The sequence below is a fragment of the Polistes dominula genome, unplaced genomic scaffold (assembly GCF_049000335.1).
Source record: "Polistes dominula isolate Pdom_NZ unplaced genomic scaffold, Pdom_raw_medaka contig_368, whole genome shotgun sequence".
NCBI classification, from domain to species: domain Eukaryota; kingdom Metazoa; phylum Arthropoda; class Insecta; order Hymenoptera; family Vespidae; genus Polistes; species Polistes dominula.
Genome location: NW_028300996.1, coordinates 81,086 through 87,994, shown reverse-complemented (window position 1 = coordinate 87,994; position 6,909 = coordinate 81,086). Strand labels below are relative to the sequence as shown.

The window sequence follows — 6,909 nt, the reverse complement described above, 5'->3', positions numbered from 1 at the left end:
TTTCAAAATATATTACAAAAATAAAAGTTATATTCTCACCTTTTTTTACATTTTTTTAAGTATCTTAAAAAGAAAGCAAGAAAGAGCGATTTTACAAATATTGTGTTTTGTAGACAATTTTATTTCCTACAAAAAAGGTTATATAAAAAGATATTGTATCTCCCTTACTTTTTAAGATGTATTAGAAAAAAAAAATTCCCACTATTATTTACATTTTTTTAAATATCTCCAAAAAGAAAGCAAGATTAAGCGATTTTACAAATATTATGTTTTGTAGATAATTTTATTTTCTAAAAAAAAATTCTTAACAAAATTATTGTATCTTCCTTACTTTTTAAGATATATTAAAAAAAAAAAATTCCCACTATTATTTACATTATTTTAAATATTTTAAAAAGTAAGCAAGATAGAGCGAATTTACATATATAGTCTTTTGTAGACAATTTTATTTCCTACAAAAAAGGTTATATACAAAGATATTGTATCTCCCTTACTTTTCGAGATATATAAAAAAAAATAAAAAAAAAATTCCCACCTTTTTTTACATTTTTTAAAATATCTCAAAAACTAAGCAAGATTGAGCGATTTTACAAATATTGTCTTTTGTAGACAACTTTATTCCCTACAAAAAAGTTAAATACAAAGATATTGTATCTCTCTTACTTTTCGGGATACTTTCAAAAAAAAAAAAAAACAAATTCCCACCTTTTCTTACATTTTTAAAAATTTCTCAAAAACTAAGCAAGATAGAGCGATTTTACAAATATTATTTTTTGTAGACAATTTTATTTCCTTCAAAAAAGGTTATATACAAAAATAGTTTATTTCTATTACTCTTCGAGATATATTAAAAAAAAAAAACCAATTCCCAACTTTTTTACATTTTTTAAAATATCTCAAAAACTAAGCAAGATTGAGCGATTTTACAAATATTGTCTTTTGTAGACAACTTTATTCCCTACAAAAAAGTTAAATACAAAGATATTGTAGTTAACGGCCTTGCCGTGATGGAAACACGAGTTCTCGTCCGATCACTTAAGTTAAGCATCACTGGGCACGGGTAGTACTTGGATGGGTGACCGCTTGGGAACACCGTGTGCTGTTAACGCTGGAATGAAAAGGAGGAAAAGAGGGAGGAAAAAGGAGGGAAAAGAAGGAGAGGAAGAAGGAGAGGAAGAAGAAGGAGAGGAAGAAGGAGAGGAAGAAGAAGGAGAGGAAGAAGAAGGAGAGGAAGAAGAAGGGAGAGGAAGAAGAAGGAGAGGAAGAAGAGGGAGGGGAAGAGGAAGAAGAGGGAGAGGAAGGAAGGAGAGGAAGAAGAAGGAGAGGAGGAAGAAGGAAAGGAAGAAGGAAGAAGGAAGGAGAGGAAGAAGGAAGGAGAGGAAGAAGAAGGAAAGGAAGAAGGAAGAAGGAAGGAGAGGAAGAAGGAAGGAGAGGAAGAAGGAAGGAGAGAGAAGAAGAAGGAAAGGAAGAAGGAAGGAGAGAAAGAAGGAAGGAGAGGAAGAAGGAAGGAGAGGAAGAAGGAAGGAGAGGAAGAAGGAAGGAGAGGAAGAAGGAAGGAGAGGAAGAGAAGGAGAAGGAGGCTTTGGAAATAAGGGAAAAAGTGTTTTAGTAGAGGAGATGTGTGAGGTGGCAAGGTCTTTGAGAGGATAGCGAGGAGAATAAGAATAGAAAAAATAAAGTAGTATGTAGCAAGGAGGCTATGTTAAAAACCCGCGAGGGTTGACATGGGAATAAAGTGTATCTGTATCTGTACAAAGATATTGTATCTCCCTTACTTTTCGAGATATATAGAAAAAAAATAAAAAGCAAATTCCCACCTTTTTTTACATTTTTTAAAATATCTCAAAAAGAAAGCAAGAAAGTGCGATTTTACAAATATTGTGTTTTGTAGACAATTTTATTTCCTACAAAAAAATTTATATACAAAGATATTGTATCTCCCTTACTTTTCGAGATATATAAAAAAAAATAAAAAAAAATTCCTCCTTTTTTTTACATTTTTTAAAATTTCTCAAAAACTAAGCAAGATAGAGCGATTTTACAAATATTGTGTTTTGTAGACAATTTTATTTCCTACAAAAAAGGTTATATACAAAGATATTGTATCTCCCTTACTTTTTAAGATATATTAGAAAAAAAAAATTCCCACTATTATTTACATTTTTTTAAATATCTCAAAAAGAAAGCAAGATTAAGCGATTTTACAAATATTATGTTTTGTAGATAATTTTATTTTCTAAAAAAAGATTCTTAACAAAATTATTGTATCTTCCTTACTTTTTAAAATATATTAAAAAAAAAAAATTCCCACTATTATTTACATTATTTTAAATATTTTAAAAAGTAAGCAAGATAGAGCGAATTTACATATATAGTCTTTTGTAGACAATTTTATTTCTTACAAAAAAAACAAATATACAAAGATATTGTATTTCTATTACTTTTCGAGATATATTAAAAAAATAAAAAAAAAATTCCCAACTTTTTTTACATTTTTAAAAATATCTCAAAAACTAAGCAAGATTTAGCGATTTTACAAATATTGTGTTTTGTAGACAATTTTATTTCCTACAAAAAAGGTTATATACAAAGATATTGTATCTCCCTTACTTTTCGAGATATATAAAAAAAAATAAAAAACAAATTCCCACCTTTTTTTACATTTTTTAAAATATCTCAAAAACTAAGCAAGATTGAGCGATTTTACAAATATTGTCTTTTGTAGACAACTTTATTCCCTACAAAAAAGTTAAATACAAAGATATTGTATCTCCCTTACTTTTCGGGATACTTTCAAAAAAAAAAAAAACAAATTCCCACCTTTTCTTACATTTTTAAAAATTTCTCAAAAACTAAGCAAGATAGAGCGATTTTACAAATATTATTTTTTGTAGACAATTTTATTTCCTTCAAAAAAGATTATATACAAAAATAGTTTATTTCTATTACTCTTCGAGATATATTAAAAAAAAAAAACCAATTCCCAACTTTTTTTACATTTTTTAAAATATCTCAAAAACTAAGCAAGATTGAGCGATTTTACAAATATTGTCTTTTGTAGACAACTTTATTCCCTACAAAAAAGTTAAATACAAAGATATTGTAGTTAACGGCCTTGCCGTGATGGAAACACAAGTTCTCGTCCGATCACTTAAGTTAAGCATCACTGGGCACGGGTAGTACTTGGATGGGTGACCGCTTGGGAACACCGTGTGCTGTTAACGCTGGAATGAAAAGGAGGAAAAGAGGGAGGAAAAAGGAGGGAAAGAAAGGAGAGGAAGAAGGAGAGGAAGAAGAAGGAGAGGAAGAAGGAGAGGAAGAAGAACGAGAGGAAGAAGAAGGAGAGGAAGAAGAAGGAGAGGAAGAAGAAGGAGAGGAAGAAGAGGGAGGGGAAGAGGAAGAAGAGGGAGAGGAAGGAAGGAGAGGAAGAAGAAGGAGAGGAGGAAGAAGGAAAGGAAGAAGGAAGAAGGAAGGAGAGGAAGAAGGAAGGAGAGGAAGAAGAAGGAAAGGAAGAAGGAAGAAGGAAGGAGAGGAAGAAGGAAGGAGAGGAAGAAGGAAGGGAGAGAAAGAAGAAGGAAAGGAAGAAGGAAGGAGAGGAAGAAGGAAGGAGAGGAAGAAGGAAGGAGAGGAAGAAGGAAGGAGAGGAAGAAGGAAGGAGAGGAAGAAGGAAGGAGAGGAAGAAGGAAGGAGAGGAAGAAGGAAGGAGAGGAAGAGAAGGAGAAGAAGGCTTTGGAAAAAAGGGAAAAAGTGTTTTAGTAGAGGAGATGTGTGAGGTGGCAAGATCTTTGAGAGGATAGCGAGGAGAATAAGAATAGGAAAAATAAAGTAGTATGTAGCAAGGAGGCTATGTTAAAAACCCGCGAGGGTTGACATGGGAATAAAGTGTATCTGTATCTGTACAAAGATATTGTATCTCCCTTACTTTTCGAGATATATAGAAAAAAATAAAAAGCAAATTCCCACCTTTTTTTACATTTTTAAAATATCTCAAAAAGAAAGCAAGATAGAGCGATTTTACAAATATTGTGTTTTGTAGACAATTTTATTTCCTACAAAAAAGGTTATATACAAAGATATTGTATCTCCCTTACTTTTTAAGATATATTAGAAAAAAAAATTCCCACTATTATTTACATTTTTTTAAATATCTCAAAAAAAAGCAAGATTAAGCGATTTTACAAATATTATGTTTTGTAGATAATTTTATTTTCTAAAAAAAGATTCTATAACAAAATTATTGTATCTCCCTTACTTTTTAAGATATATTAAAAAAAAAAAAATTCCCACTATTATTTACATTATTTTAAATATTTTAAAAAGTAAGCAAGATAGAGCGAATTTACATATATAGTCTTTTGTAGACAATTTTATTTCTTACAAAAAAACAAATATACAAAGATATTGTATTTCTATTACTTTTCGAGATATATTAAAAAAATAAAAAAAAAATTCCCAACTTTTTTTACATTTTTAAAAATATCTCAAAAACTAAGCAAGATTTAGCGATTTTACAAATATTGTGTTTTGTAGACAATTTTATTTCCTACAAAAAAGGTTATATACAAAGATATTGGATCTCCCTTACTTTTCGAGATATATAAAAAAAAATAAAAAACAAATTCCCACCTTTTTTTACATTTTTTAAAATTTCTCAAAAACTAAGCAAGATTGAGCGATTTTACAAATATTGTCTTTTGTAGACAACTTTATTCCCTACAAAAAAGTTAAATACAAAGATATTGTATCTCCCTTACTTTTCGGGATACTTTCAAAAAAATAAAAAACAAATTCCCACCTTTTCTTACATTTTTAAAAATTTCTCAAAAACTAAGCAAGATAGAGCGATTTTACAAATATTATTTTTTTGTAGACAATTTTATTTCCTTCAAAAAAGGTTATATACAAAAATAGTTTATTTCTATTACTCTTCGAGATATATTAAAAAAAAAAAAAACCAATTCCCAACTTTTTTTACATTTTTTAAAATATCTCAAAAACTAAGCAAGATTGAGCGATTTTACAAATATTGTCTTTTGTAGACAACTTTATTCCCTACAAAAAAGTTAAATACAAAGATATTGTAGTTAACGGCCTTGCCGTGATGGAAACACAAGTTCTCGTCCGATCACTTAAGTTAAGCATCACTGGGCACGGGTAGTACTTGGATGGGTGACCGCTTGGGAACACCGTGTGCTGTTAACGCTGGAATGAAAAGGAGGAAAAGAGGGAGGAAAAAGGAGGGAAAAGAAGGAGAGGAAGAAGGAGAGGAAGAAGAAGGAGAGGAAGAAGGAGAGGAAGAAGAAGGAGAGGAAGAAGAAGGAGAGGAAGAAGAAGGAGAGGAAGAAGAAGGAGAGGAAGAAGAGGGAGGGGAAGAGGAAGAAGAGGGGGAGAGGAAGGAAGGAGAGGAAGAAGAAGAGGAGAGGAAGAAGAAGGAATGGAAGAAGGAAGAAGGAAGGAGAGGAAGAAGGAAGGAGAGGAAGAAGAAGGAAAGGAAGAAGGAGAAGAAGGAAGGAGAGGAAGAAGGAAGGAGAGGAAGAAGGAAGGAGAGAGAAGAAGAAGGAAAGGAAGAAGGAAGGAGAGGAAGAAGGAAGGAGAGGAAGAAGGAAGGAGAGGAAGAGAAGGAGAAGAAGGCTTTGGAAAAAAGGGAAAAAGTGTTTTAGTAGAGGAGATGTGTGAGGTGGCAAGGTCTTTGAGAGGATAGCGAGGAGAATAAGAATAGGAAAAATAAAGTAGTATGCAGCAAGGAGGCTATGTTAAAAACCCGCGAGGGTTGACATGGGAATAAAGTGTATCTGTATCTGTACAAAGATATTGTATCTCCTTACTTTTCGAGATATATAGAAAAAAAATAAAAAGCAAATTCCCACCTTTTTTTACATTTTTAAAATATCTCAAAAAGAAAGCAAGAAAGTGCGATTTTACAAATATTGTGTTTTGTAGACAATTTTATTTCCTACAAAAAAATTTATATACAAAGATATTGTATCTCCCTTACTTTTCGAGATATATAAAACAAAATAAAAAAAAATTCCTCCTTTTTTTTACATTTTTAAAATATCTCATAATCTAAGCAAGATACAGCGATTTTACGATTATTGTGTTTCGTAGACAATTTTATTTCCTACAAAAAAGGTTATATACAAAGATACTGTATCTCCGTTACTTTTCAAAATATATTACAAAAATAAAAGTTATATTCTCACCTTTTTTTACATTTTTTTAAGTATCTTAAAAAGAAAGCAAGAAAGAGCGATTTTACAAATATTGTGTTTTGTAGACAATTTTATTTCCTACAAAAAAGGTTATATACAAAGATATTGTATCTCCCTTACTTTTTAAGATATATTAGAAAAAAAAAATTCCCACTATTATTTACATTTTTTTAAATATCTCAAAAAGAAAGCAAGATTAAGCGATTTTACAAATATTATGTTTTGTAGATAATTTTATTTTCTAAAAAAAGATTCTTAACAAAATTATTGTATCTCCCTTACTTTTTAAGATATATTAAAAAAAAAAATTCCCACTATTATTTACATTATTTTAAATATTTTAAAAAGTAAGCAAGATAGAGCGAATTTACATATATAGTCTTTTGTAGACAATTTTATTTCTTACAAAAAAACAAATATACAAAGATATTGTATTTCTATTACTTTTCGAGATATATTAAAAAAATAAAAAAAAAATTCCCAACTTTTTTTTACATTTTTAAAAATTTCTCAAAAACTAAGCAAGATAGAGCGATTTTACAAATATTATGTTTTGTAGACAATTTTATTTCCTACAAAAAAGGTTATATACAAAAATAGTTTATTTCTATTACTCTTCGAGATATATTAAAAAAAAAAAACCAATTCCCAACTTTTTTTACATTTTTTAAAATATCTCAAAAACTAAGCAAGATTG

At 29.7% G+C, this 6,909-nt stretch overlaps 3 non-coding genes across 3 annotated transcripts; all 3 read left to right on the top strand.

Annotated features, from left to right (window-relative positions):
- Positions 1-989: 989 nt before the first annotated feature.
- Positions 990-1,108, top strand: LOC149032283 (5S ribosomal RNA). Its single transcript, XR_016176857.1, has one exon. It is a non-coding gene; the product is annotated as a 5S ribosomal RNA (ribosomal RNA).
- Positions 1,109-3,105: 1,997 nt separating this feature from the next.
- On the top strand, positions 3,106-3,224 carry LOC149032282 (5S ribosomal RNA). The gene has a single exon (XR_016176855.1). It is a non-coding gene; the product is annotated as a 5S ribosomal RNA (ribosomal RNA).
- A 1,859-nt stretch (positions 3,225-5,083) lies between these two features.
- Positions 5,084-5,202, top strand: LOC149032281 (5S ribosomal RNA). Its single transcript, XR_016176854.1, has one exon. It is a non-coding gene; the product is annotated as a 5S ribosomal RNA (ribosomal RNA).
- Positions 5,203-6,909: the final 1,707 nt, after the last annotated feature.